General features: G+C 37.2%; 1 long non-coding RNA gene across 1 annotated transcript in view; it reads left to right on the forward strand.

Moving 5' to 3' along the window:
• Positions 1 to 15,693, forward strand: part of LOC134484602 (uncharacterized) — a 37,503-nt gene extending 21,810 nt beyond the window's left edge. Inside the window, exons 2-5 of the long non-coding RNA XR_015647330.1 lie at positions 10,754 to 10,811; positions 13,263 to 13,350; positions 13,542 to 13,789; positions 14,564 to 15,693. This is a non-coding gene — a long non-coding RNA (uncharacterized LOC134484602). The remainder of the gene's footprint in view (positions 1 to 10,753; positions 10,812 to 13,262; positions 13,351 to 13,541; positions 13,790 to 14,563) is intronic.
• The last annotated feature ends 561 nt before the right edge of the window (positions 15,694 to 16,254 follow it).

Consider the following 16,254-nt stretch of genomic DNA (forward strand, 5'->3'; position numbering starts at 1 on the left):
TGCACTGAATGGCAGTTTGAAATGCTTTTCATTTTGTTTTTGAGCATTTTACCTAGTATTTTTTCCACCATTGTCTGTAAAGAAAATTCGTCTGAAATTCTTTCTTTGTTGAGTCATTTTGTGATTTCGGTGTCAAGGCGACAGTGGTGTCCTGGAATCTGTTTGGTGATTTTCCTTCTGTTTCTGTGTTTTGGAGTAGGTTGAGAATTCTTTGAAAATCTGGTAGAAGTCTGCGCTCAATGAAACTGGCCCTGAGAATTTTTCAGTGGTTAAACTTTCAATTACTGTTTGTGTCTTTTTAGGGGTTGTACAGCTATTTACATAGTTTATCTTACCTTAGTTTACCTGTGGTCAGTGTTATCCATCTACACAAACATCCATTTAATTCAGAGATTCTAATTTTGTAGAAAGCAGGTTTTTGAAGTGAGACCTAAGGATTCTGTGACTTTCATCTTTGTCTATTGATGTGTCTCCCTGTTCATTTCTGATTTTGTTATTTGGATGCTGTCTTACCTCGTATTACATTATCTATTTAAGGGTTTGTCTGTCTGGTTGATTTCCCCAAGGAACTAGCTCTTGTTTTTGTTAATATTAGTATTCTTTTTGTTTCTGGTGGATCACTCTCACCCTGAGTCTGATCATTTCTTTCTATCCCCTCCTTTAATATGTGTTTGCTTCTTTTTATTCTAGAGATTTCATGTGTGCTGGGAAGCTGCTAGTATGGGGTCTCTCCAGTTTCTTTATAAAATTGCTCTGTGCTGCATGTGCACGTTCCTCTTACACTGCTTTCCTTATGTACCTTAAGTTTGGAGACAATATGCCATCATTATCATTGAATTCTAGGAACTTTTTTTTTTCAAGTCTTCTCTGAACTTGTGGTTCTTCAGTTGCAAGCTATTGAATATCCATGAGTTTATAGACTTTTTGTTATTGTTGAAGTCCAGTTTAAATCCATGGTGATCTGAGAAGATCCAGTGGTTAGCACAGTCTTTCTGTGTCTGTTGTGACTTGTTCATTGAGGGTGAACATGATCAGTTCAGGATAATGTTCCATGAGGTACAGAAAAGATAGTGTGTACTTTTGTGTTCATGTGAAATATTCTGTAGATATGAGTGAGGTCAGATTAATTGAAACCCCTGGCAGTTATATATTCTATTTTTATTGTTTTATTTTTAGTTTCTGTCTCAATGACCTGCCCTTGGTGAGATGGGACATTGATGTCCCCCACTATTAATGTGTGAGGTTCGATGTGATATTTGAGCTTCAGCAATATTTCTCTCACCAATGTTGCTACTTTTGTCTTTGGGATATAGACATCCAGAATTGAGATGCCATTTTGGTGGCTTTTTCCTCTAATAAATATGAAGTGTCCTTCCCCTTCTCTTTTGATTACTTTTGTTTGGAAGTCTGATTGCTGGATGTTAGAGTGGCTACACCATCTTGTTTCTTGTTTTATTTCTTGGAAAATATGTTCCAACACCTTAGTCTAAGGTTATGTCTATCTCAATTGCTGGAGTGTGCTTCTTGAATGCAACAGAATGACAGATCCTGTTTTTACATCCATTATTTTAACCTCTGTCCTTTTGTTGTTGAATAGAGGCCACTAATGCTTAACGGTATTAATGACCAGTGATATTAACTTCATGCTATTTTGATGTTGTGGGTGCAGGGTTTTCTTGCTTGCATGTATTTTGGTTTTTTGGGTTTTTTTTTTTTGTTTTTTTTGGGTGGGATGTTTGAGTGTGTATGTTAGTATAAAATCTGTTCTGTAGGGTGAATGATTTTTTTTGTTTGCATGTTGTTTTTGTTTTTTTCGGGGGGGGGTTGTTAGAGTATGCAGGCGAGTACTTCCATAGGTTATGCTGTGTAATTTTTAATTTCTAGTCGGAGGTTGGGATGGTTCAAATTCTGAAAATCCATCAGTATAATCCAGTATAAGTGAAACTGAAGGAAAAAAATTACATGATAATCTCATTAGATGCAGAAAAAGCAATTCCAGCCCCGCTTAATGATAAAAGAGTGTGAGTGATAAGGGAGACAAGTCCTATGGAGAAACATAGTAAAAGCAAGGGAGAGGAAACCTGTAATGACCATCAAGCTAAATATAAAGAAACTTAAAACAATTCATTAAAGTGAAGGACAAGGTAAGGCTGCCCACTCTCCCTATTCAGTATAGTATTTGAAATTCTATCCAGGGTAAAAGCATGGTTCAAATTTGGTTCTGACATGGAGTATTGCCAAGTGCTCTGAAGGAGGAATGACACAACATTTTAAAAATCCTGGGGTATGGCCCACTCTTTAGAACAGCCTCATTGCTCTTTGGTGAGTCATAGCCCCAAGGACCAACTGTACTGAGAACTTCATGCAGCATTTCGCTCGGTTGTTCCCCTCATATCTCTCTAATTCTAAGAAGTACATAAAAATCCTCCTGGAGCTTACCACCACTCAGGGAGCAACATCATTGGCATTTGCAATAATATTGGTCGAGGTCTTTTAGGAATTTCCTCTGTGGAAGACCAATGCTTCCACCATCACCAAAGGAAATGTAGAATAATTAGTGACGACCAGCACCCTTAAAAAGCATTTGGAAAAATAAAATTGTTTGTTAAGCTGGCTAACATGTTTTAACTACTGCCTCTGATGTAAAAAAAAAATTAGGTAACAATTTGAAGTTGGAAAAGACAGGGACTTTTTAAGGCCAGGGATCAAGAACAATGGTGGCACAGGCTAATGGTGTGACTGTCACACATGCTGGACTGTTGAGGACTGATTTCTGTCCCAGTTGTACCCTCAGCTCTCTGATAGGATTTAATAAGGATTGACAATCACAGGTGTGCATTCTGATCATTTAAAGTAGATATGACATTTTTATACACATATTTAGATTTGTGCTTTTTAAAAGATTCTTATTAGAGTACTTTTAAAGATAAATGATACAATATCAACCATTTCTCTGTAAATTCAAAATGCTGCCTACAGTGAAGGGAAACCGAATGAGAAAACTACTTTGCTTACTCTTTGTTACTCTATAACAAATTGCTTACTTATGAGCCTTGTTGGCCTTGGGAGTAATTTGTTTATTTTACGTGTACTATGTAATATTTCTTCTCATACACTATCACTCTTTTCAGCATCAAGCATGAGAAGAAACTAGAACATTATCACATTTGCAGTTTTACTTGGCTTGAAAGATTTCACTAGGATATCAAAGCTATTTGCTGTGGTTTGCCCTGAAGTTATCTGTATTTTGATGCTAATTCCACTGCCCCAAGGACAGCTGCCTACTCATGTACTCAGAACTCAGGTGACTTCACCAAAACCACCTCCCATTGAATTTGTAAAGTACAGGTGTGGGGCAGGTACATGATAGAAGGAGGCTTTGGGAGTAACTTTGTTTTCTTTACTTGTACTATGTAAAGAACTTTTCTTTACCATGTAAAGAAGGAGGTCATTGGAGGAGAAGGAAGAATGGGTGAGAGAGATGTTTGAAGAAAGAGGAGGAGACTGGAGGAAAAAGGGGAGATAGGAAGAGGAGAGGGTGAGAAGTCATGGCAGGTGAGGTTACAATTATGGTCTGTGTATTTACAGGTTATTATTAATGTTCCTAAGGGATGGATGGTAAAGGGCTTTGTATATTTAAGTGCGCAATTATATCTTAGCAATTGGGTCAAAATTTTTGTGATGTGTGTTTTCTATGTGAGGGATTGAGTATAGGAAAGTGTGTGGCGGCAAGGGACACTGGGCTGACAGGGAGTAGGGATGTGTTTTCACCAAGATATCTACCTATTATATTAGGACACTACGGTGCTAGTGATAGCATGGTAAAAGACAAGTTTTCTTTCTTTTTTACAACAACAGATGGCAAAACAAGGTGATGGGCAAGAATCCACTAGTAATCAAAAAGTTGAGAGAACCTTTTTATTTTCTAAGTAAGAGGACTCTGGTGCCATATTAATTCTTGATAACTTTAGAGCAGAATATAAAACAAAAATGGGGAAGAAGTAAGAGCTGACAGGCTGTTGGTCCCCTGCTGTGTGATAAGTAATGGCAATTCAGAGAGTTAAGAGATTAAAGCTGCTTTTTAATGAGAGTTGTTTAGTAAGTCTTTCAGGATACACATTTTCTTTTTAACATAGGCTCCACAGGGGAATTTTGTGTGGAAATCCTAGTTACACAAGATACTTCTTCTATTAAGGTATTATTAACAAGTGATTAAGTTTTATTTAAGAAAGAAGAGAGTAGAGAGATTACCTGAATCAGGTGGGGATTTTCATCTACTGCTCAGACTTAGGGAAAAATTAGGCACTACCAAGTAGAGAGTTTTGATGAAATGTCTGTAACAACAGGGAAAGTGAATGCAGACATATATTGTAGAAGTTATTAACGATAAAGAAAAATCTGTGGCTTCAGGTAGAGAGCTTAACAGACTGAGCTATTTTGGGCAAAAGTCCTGGTTTGAAGTTTTCTTATTGATATTAGAATTGATAGAAGGTATTCGATTAGTTTTATGAATTATCCCACTATATGGCTCGTTGATGACGCTTAGCGATGATTTGTGGTTACTTTTGATATTTACGACAATAGCAAGTTCAAATTCTCTTAACATGGGCTCCATGGGAACTTTGGGTTTATTTCCTGATATCACCAAGTACTGAGTTATATCAGGCTCATTTTATACATAAATTCCTTTTTTAAAAATTGTTTAATCTTCAGGATGGGTGTGACTTTGAGTTTTATGCTTATATTATTACTCTGGGAGAGAGTGCAAGATACAAGCTTCTCTGGTTTCAGATTAAGAAACAGAGTATTTTGGAAGAAAGATTTTGTCCTTGTCTTTTTAAAAATTGTGATTAGGATTCTGGAAACCTCACAGAGTCATACTGATCAGGTTTGATATCAGTAGACGGCTATCAAATATATATTCGGGAGAATCAAACAAAAGATATATCGATTCTTAACCTTTTTCCTGAGAGTTGTATTTTGTAAAGTGTACCTACTTAGAATCCTGGTTTCAGTGAATTTCAGCTGGGTCCAGTCAGGACATATCGGCTATCGCATTTGTTTCATTTTTCCTACCCCCTACACCTAAGGATATCTCAACGCCCATGTACAACTTGAAGAAGTTATGGTGGATCCGTTGTCTCAATTACCTAGAATTTGTGGGGTGGGGCTGGAAGTGGTTATTCTAAAGACGTTTTTATAAAGAATTGAAAATTGGTTGAAATTTAGCAGGGAGGAATAAGCTAGATTTAGTTATACAGTCATAATCGTATTTGGTAACTAAGCTTAATCTTATCTTTGTTTGGGTATAGAAATAATTGGAAAAAAATTTAAAATTACAAGAGCCAGTTCTATTATTTTTGTCATTACACACTTCTGAGTTGATTAAACCTGTGAGTCAAGATTGAAATATTAAAGTCATGCATCTGACTTTGTAAGAGTACTATCAAGAAAAAATTAAGATATAAAGACAACAGTCCAGATTGTCTTAGATAGATAGATGCTTTTCAAAAATGTAAGAAATCCACAAAATTTGAGATTTAAAGTTATTACGTATCTTTTGTTGAGTCATATCTTCTCCTAACTGTTCCCCTTTGGCAAATTTAATGAAGAATTTGAACATCTCTACCTCCAAATGAGGCAATACTTTGTGGCTAGGCAGTCACTGGAAAAAAATGCCTGTTTCATATGCAGATTAATGCTATCCAGAAAAGGACAAATTATGCAGAGGATTTGAGGGATAAACCCTGCCAATACAGGGTAATCAGCCCTTCCAAGTCCGCCTTTCAATAGGCTGTCAGTTGATCTTGTGTCAGAAGGCTGAAGACTTAAGCTCACATGTTGCTAACAGGGGATTGTGCTATTGGAGATTTGTCTCTACAACCTCTCAGTTCTAGAAGCCCTCTAAGACATCCTATGTGTATAGATATTTGGTCACTCTCAGATTTCTGACGGGGTAGGAGACGGATTATAGCCTCATTGCTTATCAGGCTGTATAACTCTGAATATACATATTTTACTGGATAGTTATCAGATAGTATACAAGCTAGCCAAGACATAATATAGATTTTAAGCCTTTCTGAAGCTGGAATGAAGAACTAAATGCTCTTTCTAACTGATATGGTGACATACTGGGTTTTGAGTATATCAAATGCTTTATAAATTGTAGAATAGTAATAATCTTACTCAATTGATATATATAAATGAAAAGTCTGTTTAACTGGACAAAAAGGGGGAAACGTTGTTTACACTAAAGTTATCTGTATTTTGATGCTAATCCACTGCTCCAAGGACAGCTGCCTTGTCCTGTACTCAGAACTCAGGTGAATTCTACAGAACAGCTTTCACATTAAATTTGTGAAGTACAGGTGAGGGGCAGGTACAGGATAGAAGCAGGCCTATCATTGGAAGAGAAGGAAGTATGGGCAGGAATGAAGTTTGAAGGAAGTAGAAGAGACTAGAGGAAAAAGGAGAGACAGGAAGAGGAGAGGGTGAGAAGCCACGGCAGGTAAATTTAAGATACTGCTCTGTGTATTTACTGGTTGTTATTATTGTCCCTAAGGTATGGATCGTACCAGGCTTTGTATGCTTATGTGGGCTACTATATCTTATCAATTGGGTCAAAGATTATTGTGTTGTATGTTCTTTCATGTGAGGTTTTGAGTGTAAAAACATGTGTGGCAATAAGAGACACTGGGCAGCTGAGAAGTGGTGATGTATTCAACCAAGATATCTAGCAGAGACTTGGGAAACTACAGTGCCAGAGATAGCGGGATATAAGACAACTTTTTTATTTTTATATTTTTGCAACAACACATTCACTTCTGTATTTGACATGCTCTTTTTGTGTCACTTAGGGAAGATCTATATCTGGTTCCTGACAGAATGTGCTTCTTAGGTTCATCAATCTTATCTAGTTATCTAGTTTTGGTGGCTGATTATATATATATATATATATATATATATATATATATATATATATATATATATATCGGTGGTTCCTACAACTATGAGATTACGTGCAATTTTAACTAGATTCTGAGCAGGAATGTCAAGAAGGTAGAATCCACAAACGGCAATGCCAAATAGACTCGCTCCTATTCTTATTACCCTAATGAAGTTGAGGTTTCATTGGACCTCTAGTTCTTCCCTCCCTGCCAATCCTCCTGTATCTTATCTTTGGAGTGAAGAAAGAATCATTTTAAAACATCCAAAACCCTGAAATCTCACCCTTGGAACACGACAAGGTTGATATTACAGAGATCATATCTAATGGGACTACATAGTCCACACTGTCCTTTGATTTACTCAGGCAGTTATTTCTTTGCACAAAATAAAAATTTGGGAGTTTATCATTTTAAGTAGGTACACAATATTTACACTGTTAAATTCACTTCATAGCTTAGCCACGTTTGTTGCCAAAATCATTGCCAAAAAACTGGAATTTGAAAACAGAATACTTGAGTACACATTCAGGAATATCTATAAAGACCCCTTTCAAGGAATGAACAATTAGAAAATGAAATACAATATTCACTCAATTAAACATCTGTAAAGAAAAAATGGCCTGTGGGAAACAGGGAAAAAATAGGAAATTGATCTGTTTGTCAGAGGAATGGAACTGGGAATAGAATTATTATCCAAAAGAATCTCCTACATCCCATGTTCCTAGATCTTTTCTACTCAATACAAGCCCCTAACTGAGTTTCTCCATGTAGAGCCTGTAACCACTGATGAAGCAAAGAGAAGTTTCCAGCTGTAGAGAGATGTAGTACATAAATGTTACCAATGTGTCACAGTAGACATTCCTGGAAAAGGCAAACTCGAATCTGGTCAATGTAAGGAAAGCTATTTAGGAGGTAGGCCATGGCAGTTCTCACTGACATCATCATTTGACCCTCCCTGAAAAATTTCTTGTACCCTGGAGAGCCCTAGGTTTTGTGATGTCACAAAAAACTGCATCACATATATTCCTGCAGTACCTCTAGGGATTACTAAGTGGCCTCTATTTCAGTGCAAACAGCCATTTGGGAAAGAGAACAAAGAGGATGTATATAACAAAAATGAGTAGAAGAAAGTTGGCTTTCTGTTTTAGTTTGAAAAAAATGAGAAAAAAAATATGTGGTACATGGGAAAGTGCAGTGAGTGCCGTGTAGGGTTTGTGAGGGTTCACTGAACACATGAGCCTTCCACATATGGGATTCAGGAAATGGGAGCCTCTTAGTAGCAACTGGATTTCCTTGCTTGTTATGGTTCCTGAAAGTCAGAGTTTTTTTTTTTTTTTTATCATTAATTTCATTATTCCAAAAGTCAGGTGTTGGGATGGGTACAGCTTTTTTTTTTTTTTTTTTTTTGAGAGCACATGGCTTCTATTTTTTCTTCCAGAAGAAAAAAGTCCTAAGGAGGAAGGGAAAGACAAGTATTGTATCCTCAGCTCAGAGTAAACTCCTTCGTGTATATGATTTCTACACTGTAGTTTGTGTCTGACACTGATATCTGGGAGGGAGAAATGCTTCTAGTTCAGACTTAATCATATCAGTCTTTCCACTAGTGTTATGCTGACTACCATTCCCTAACAGTGTCCCTCGTAGATTTCTGAATCAATATTTCTGATTACCTTGCAGTTTTATTTACTTTTATCTCTTTCATAATTTTTTTTAATTTAAGCTAATTTTAATATTTTTTGGATATTTCTATATCTACATTTAAATGTTATTTCTTTTCCCAGTTTCCTCTCCATAAGAGACCTAAATGTTTCCATTCCTTGACATTTAAACCACCCTTACTCTCCCTTGACATATCCTTGAACTGGGAGTCAAACCTAGGGAGGACCAAGGTCCTCTCCTTCCTTTGGTGTCCACCAATGCCATCCTCTGCTACATATGCAGTTGGAGCAATAGGTCTGTCCATGTACAGTCTTTGATTATCTGTATAGTACCAGAAAGTTCTTGTTCATTGTTCTGATGGGGTTGATAGCCTCTTCAGCTCTTGTAATCCTTTCTGAAAATTTATCAACAAGAGGTCCGTTTACAATTCTCTGGTTTGCCACTAGCATTCAATTCGGTAACTGACATGCTCTAGTTGTGTCTCTCAGGGAAGATCTATAACCTGTTACTGGCAGCATGCACTTCTTAGCTTTATTAATCTGAATCGTATCTAGTTTTGGTGTCTGATCTATTTATCTATCTATCCATCTATCTATCATCTATCTATCTATCTATCTATCTATTTACGCATATATTTATCTATCTATCTCTGCCTCTGTCTCTAGCTCTATCTCCTCTCTATCTCTATATATCTATATCTATTTATCTATATCTATTTTTATATATATGTACATATATTTGATGGCTTATACATCTATGAAGTTAGTTGAAATTTTAACATGGATTCTGAGGTCCTAGGTCAAGAATGGAGAATCCACAAATGCCAATACCAAATATACTCCCTCCTGTTCTTATGCGCCTATCGATGTTGAGCTTTTACTGGGCCTCAAGCCATTCCTCTCCCTTCCCATCATCCTGTATCTTTTGTATGGCCTGAAAAAAGAATCATGGTAAAATATCCAAAAGCCTGAAGTCTCACCCTTGGAACACAGGAAGGTAGATATTCCAGAAATGATACCTAATGGGAATACAGAACCGCATGCTATAGTCCATGCTGTCCTTTGATTTACTGATGTCAGGTAATTTTTGCATAAAATAAAAATTTGGGAGTTTATCACTTGAAGTAGGAACACAATATTTACACTATTACATTCACTCTTTAATTGGCCAGCTTTGTTGCGAAAATCATTGCAAAAAACTAGAATTGCAAAACAGAATTTTTGAGTACATATTCAGGAATATCTATAATGTGCCCTATCAAGGAATGAACAATTAGAAAATGAAATACAAAATCCACTCAATTAAATATCTGTAGGGAAACAATGGCCTTTGGGAAACAGATAGAACTTAGGAAATTGAACTGTTTGTCACAGGAATGGAACTGGGAATAAAATTATAATCCAGAAGATTGTCCTACATCCCATGTTCCTAGATCTTTTCTACACATGCAAAACCCGTAATAACTTTCTCCATTCAGAGCATGTAACCACTAATAAAGCAAAGAGAACTGTCTAGCTTTAGAGTGATGTTCTACATAAATGTTTCCACTGTGTCAAAGGAGACACACCTGGAAAGGTCACCTTAGAATCTGGTCAATATAAAGAAAGCTCTTTAGCAGGTAGGCCATGGCAGTTCTCAGTGACATCATCATTAGGCTGGCCCTGAAAAATCTCTTGTATACTGGAGAGCCCTAGCTTCTCCTGTGATGTCACAGTGTTTTCCAGACTGCAACTGCCTCTCAGACATTCATTCAGTACCTCTAGGGTTTATTAATTGGCCTTTATTTCATTGTAAACAGCTATTTGTGAGGAAGATCAAAGAAGATGTAGATATCAGAGATGGGGAGAAGGAAGTTGGCCTAGGAAGTTTTAGTTTAAAAAACGAAGAAATATGTGGTACATGGGAAAGCACAGTGAGTGCTGTGTAGGGGTTGTGAGGGTTCACTGAACACATAGCCTTGATCTGAGCCTTCCCCATATGGGATTCAGAAGGTGGGAGCCTCTAGGTAGCATCTGGATTTCATTGCTTGTTATGGTTCCTGGAAGTCAGAGGTTGTTTATCATTAATTTCTTTATTCCAAAAGTCAGGTATTCGGAAGTTTACAGTTGTTTTTCTGAGAGCTAATGGCTTTCATTCTTTTTCCCCAGGAAAAATAGTCCTGAGGAAGGAGGGACAACAAGTATTGTATCGTCATGTCATCTCAAGGTAAACTCCTCCTTGATTTGGATTCCTATAGTGCACTTTGTTTCTGACAAAGATATCTGGGACAGAGATGTGCATCTAGTTCAGACATCATCATCTCAGTCTTTCCACTAGTATTTCTCTGATTACCATTCCCTGACAGTTACCCTTTAGATTTCTGTGTCAATATGTGTGATTCATTGACAGTTTTCTTTTCTTTTAACTCTATCATTTCTTTAGGAATTTTTATTGCGTTTCTAATTGGATACTTCTATATTTACATTTCAAATGTAATTTCCTTTCTCAGTTTCCTGTCCATAAGAGCCCTAACCTGTCCCCCTCCCCTTTTTCAATAACCCCCCTTACTGCCTCTTGACAGTCCATTGAACTGGGAATCAAATCTAGGGAGGACCAAGGGCCTCTTTTTTCATTGGTGTCACGAAGGCCATCTTCTGCTACATTTGCAGTTGGAGACATTGGTCTGCCCATGAGCAGTCTTTGAATATTGATTTAGTACCAGAATGGTTTCGTGTATTGGCATTGTCCTTGTGGGGATTAAAGCCCCATTCAGATCTTGTAATCCTTTCTCAACATTTACCAACAAGAAGTCCATTTTCAGTTCATGGGTTTGCCACTATCATTTACCTCTGTATTTCACATACTTTAGCAGTGTCTCTCAGGAAATGTCTATATATGATTCCTGGCCGATTGCAGTTCTTAGGCTCATCAATTTTATATCATTTTGGTGCCAGATGTGTGTGTATATATATATATATATATACACACACATACACTTTTGGTGGCTCCTACAGCTAGGTGGTTCGTTGGAATATTAACATAGAATCTGCCAAACTAGGTCAAGAATGTAGAATTCAGAAATGACAATGTCAAATAGACTCCCTCCTGTATTATGAACATATTGAGTTTGAGGTTTGACTGATAAACATGTCATTCTTCTCCCTGCCTATCCTCCTGTATCTAAGGTTTCTACTTAAGGACGAATAATGATAAAACATCCAAAACCCTTAATTCTGGCCATGGGAACACAGGAAGATAGGTAGTGCAGGTTTGATATCAAATGGGACTAGAGAACCGAATTCTGTAGTCCATGTTGCCCTTTGCTTTTCTGATGCCTGGTAATTTTTACATAAAAGAAGCTTTTAGGAGTTTATTAATTGAAGTGAGTACACAGTACTCACACTGTTATGCTCACTCTATAGCTGGGCACACTTTGTTGCCAAAATCACTTTGTTGCAGATAATGGAATAGGAAAAAAGAATTTTTCAGTACACATTTAGGAATATTTATGAAGTCCCCTGTCAAGGAAAGTACAATAAGAAAGTGATATACAATATTCATTTAATTAAAGGTCTGTAGGGAAAATACTGGCCTTTGTGATACATAGATAACAAAGAAAATTGAACTCTATATCTCAGGAATGAACCTGAGAATAAAAATATTATCTAGAAGAATCTTCTACACTAGATGTTCCAAAATCTTTTCTACCCATGCCAAGCCACTGACTACCTTTCTCCATCCCAAGTTTGTAACTGCTAATAAAGCAAAGAGTAGTCTCTAGCTTTAGAGAGATGGAGTACATAAAGGTTTCTACTGTGTCACATGAGACATACGTGGAATGGGCACCCTTGAATCTGGTCAATGTAAGGAAAGATGTTTAACAGGTAAGCCATGGCACATCACAATGACATAATCAGTAGGCCCTCCCTGAAACATCTATTGAAACCTGGAGAGGACTAGCTTCTTCTGTGATGTCACAAGTGTTGTCGTGACTGCAACTCCCTTCAGATATCCCCTCAGTACCTCTAGTGTTTACTAATTTAACTCTAATCGAGAGTAAACAGTCATTGTGGAGTGAGAAGGAAGAGGATGATGAGATCAGAGATGGGAAGAAGGAAGGTGGTCTTCTGTCTTGTTATAAAAAAAGGATGAAATACATGGTACTTCGGAAAGCTCAGTGTGTCCTTGTAGGAGTTGAGTAGGATCACTGAAGAGATAGACTTGTTCTGAGCCTTCTGCATATGGGAATCTAGAGCTGCGAGCCCCTCAGAAACATCTGGACTTCGCAGTTCTTATGGCTCCTGGAAGTCAGAGTTTTTATATCATTCATTTCTTTATTCCAAATGCCAAGAATTTTGAAGGTAACAGATGTTTTACTGAGAGCTCATTGCATTTATTCTTTTTGTCAATTATAAAAAGGTCCTAAGTAAGAAATAAAAGGCAAGTATTGTGTCCTCTGCTCAGAGTAAACTTCTCCATGCTTTGGATACCAATAGTGCAGTTTCTCTCTTACACTAATATCTTGGAGAGAGAAGTGCTTCTAGTTGAGACTTCATGATCTCAGACTTTCCACTAGTATTTCCACCGACTAACACTTTAGATTTCTGAGTCAATTGGTGAGATATACTTGCCGGATTCCTTTCTTTCATTTCTTCCATTTTTTCTTTATTTTTTTAGAAAAACTCTCAAAACTCATCCTGGCTGACAATGTAGATTAGACGCATCAGATGAAATGAATTGAAAAACTCTCCTGGGAATGAAAGTGGTAAGGAAATCACATTGATGTATCCTAAATACAGTGCTAAGAGCAATATTCAGACTAGTCTGTGGAGATGCTGCTGTCATCAGAGACCACAGACAATTAGTGGAGAATGATTCAGCATTAAACTGGGAATGGAAGATGATGGTTGATATTGTTCTAGTAGATCTCACTACATTAAAAAGTGTTTCTTCCAGATAACTGAATGATTATTGTAAAGCAAATCCCGGAATGAACTTATGAGACCCACCATCAGCCTGTCAAATAATGTGCGAAAGAAGAAATCTGTGTCTCTCCAGGGACAAATTGTTGCTTTCAAACCAACAGTAAAGTGTCCATTCTATGAATGATACATTGATATATACACATTATAGAAGGATGGATCCAGAGTTTCTTCAGGTCCATGAATGAGGTATTCAGCAGTTGACCTGGATCAGAAATGAAGGTAATTTTTGCCAACTCTTCAGACTTGAGCTCCTTCACTAGGATCCCCATGATTGAAGAAAAGAACAAACTTCAGACAACTTGTCTCAGATTTTTATGTAGTTAAGATTTCCTGGTCTTGGTCCTAGGAAGGAAGGATATCTTGCTTTCCAATTCTTGTTTATCCTATAATCCTCTCTGCTGCACTCATGCAAATAGATTACTGTGCATTTCTTTAATAGGTTACAATTGCTATTTTAATTATGTTGCCAAGAACTATAGAAAAAAAGAAGGACTGTAACAAAGCATCATATGAAAATCCGACTAAGGTAATGTGGCCATTGGAAATTTGTAACTGACCTGAAACTCTTACTAGAGACAAAATGCCATAAAAGGTCTTCTCTAGATATCTGGTGTAGTAGTTGGTGTTCCCCAACAGACAGTAAAGGATGAATCTCTCTGTACAGAGAAATCGGACTAGTCACAATGATCACAGACTATGGAACACATAATTTAACCATGACTGACTATTTTTAAAGTCCTAGAATCCATTAGTTTATTAGTCCAAAAGGCAAGATGTCTTATCTGGTCATTGACATATGGATAAATATTCAGTATGCAGGTTCTAATGTCTATGAGGATTTGGTATCACTGTGAGTGCAAAAATGAAAAAGTAAAGGCTTCTTTCTTCCATGTTTTCTACGGGAATTCAAATAGAATGCATGGTTTAGAATACATTGGGTTTGCCATTCTCAAACAGACCAATATCTTCAACTGAACATTCTTTTCTTGGAAGCTGCACCCTGTCAGCATGGCTCACGTGTATGTGAACTGCAAGATCTAGTCTGGGAAGGCGGTCCTGTTCATCGATCCAACCTGCCCCTAATACTGAAATACCCAAGACTTCCTCAATCAACTCCTTTGCAAACATGGTCTTCTGGGATTTGAAGACATTACATCTACTAACAACACCAATGCAATTCAAGATTACTTTCAACAGCTCCCTGGAGTGAGAATTGTTCCTTGGGTCCTTATATGTAGAGAAAGACTGCATAGGCAGACACAGTGATCTAATCTACCTGCAACAGAATGAAGAGATGATGATGTGGCTGAAGCAGATTGGAGCTCTGCATTTATTAAAGGGATGGCAGTAAAAGCCCATGCTGACAGCAGACATTCAGACATGCTGAAGCCATGCTGAGACTTGATGTTTGTCACAGATGATGTCAGTATTTTCTTATGACTGGGATTTTCAACAAATTGGCTTTCATTCTATTCCTCATTCCAAAAAATCTTTTGCTGTAGGCCTCAAACCATGGGGCAGGGAAACTTAAGAGACAACAGAGGATTGATAATCCAGTCTTCATTCACTGACTTGTCTCTACCTCTAAGTCCATGTTTCACAATCCAGTGCATTTAAATCTCCAGGGAATCAGTTACTGTTTCTCTACCATGCTGGTCTGCTGAAGTCATTTTACAGAAGTCCACTTCCAAGTAATTATTAAAGCAATGAATATTTTGAAGTTGTTTATGATCTACACACAGGCTTTTTACGCCCCAAGCATGTACCATCCCACTTCTGCATTTGTAGCTCTCAGCCAGTGTTCTCGACCTATCCATCCAGCAACCCTTAGATTCCACACTTTGTATGAGGATAATATTTGAAAAAACAGAAGAATAGCTGTAGCATGGTTGTTCTTCACTGAAGCCATATTAACACAGACGGCAGAGCATATGATGCATTCATCTCTGTTTGTAGTGTTTAATTCCCCGTAAAGTCCCAAACAATTGAGAGTTGATTCTGTCAGAGTACCAGCAAAGTCAAATAGGAAATGCAAAATTTCAGAATTCTCCTTCCAAAGATGTTTGTGAAAGAAGTTGTTTGCAAAACACTGTCTTAATAAATTTATTCCATTCTCACTTTGATATTTTGCTTTGATGTCTTGAAGTGACGTTTAATTATCACTGAAATGCAGGTCCCCTCTATAGTCTCCAGTAAGAAGAATTCATTCCTCAAAAGGATGTATCTGCAGATGCCTGAAAAAATAATAGAAAGAATATTTCTTGATAAAGATCTAGGTTAAAGTTGAAACATCTTACCACAAAGATACATATAAGAAGTTCATTTGACATTGACCTTATATTATGCAGAAATTCTTCACATATTCCCTCTATCGTTGGGGTTTAATTAATCTCCAATGAATAGTTGACAATGAAGAGTAGCCTTTAGAATCATTTTACCCTTTTCAGTAATAGTTTTAAGCAAATGGAACACTAAAAGATCACAAAGAAGAAATGGTTATAATCAAAAGATACATGTGGGACAGTCTAACTCTCATGGTCAAGATGACTTTGCACATGCTCCTTATGGTCATGGATTGCTCTCATAATACTCTGCAGAAGGTTGTTCCTACTGCCTCACTTTAAGCTCCAGGAATTACAACTACCAGAGCTGTTCAAGTTCCCTTACAATGCACTTGAAAGCCA

The sequence above is a fragment of the Rattus norvegicus genome, chromosome Y (genome assembly GCF_021556685.1).
Source record: "Rattus norvegicus strain SHRSP/BbbUtx chromosome Y, alternate assembly SHRSP_T2T, whole genome shotgun sequence".
Classification (NCBI taxonomy): Eukaryota; Metazoa; Chordata; class Mammalia; order Rodentia; family Muridae; genus Rattus; species Rattus norvegicus.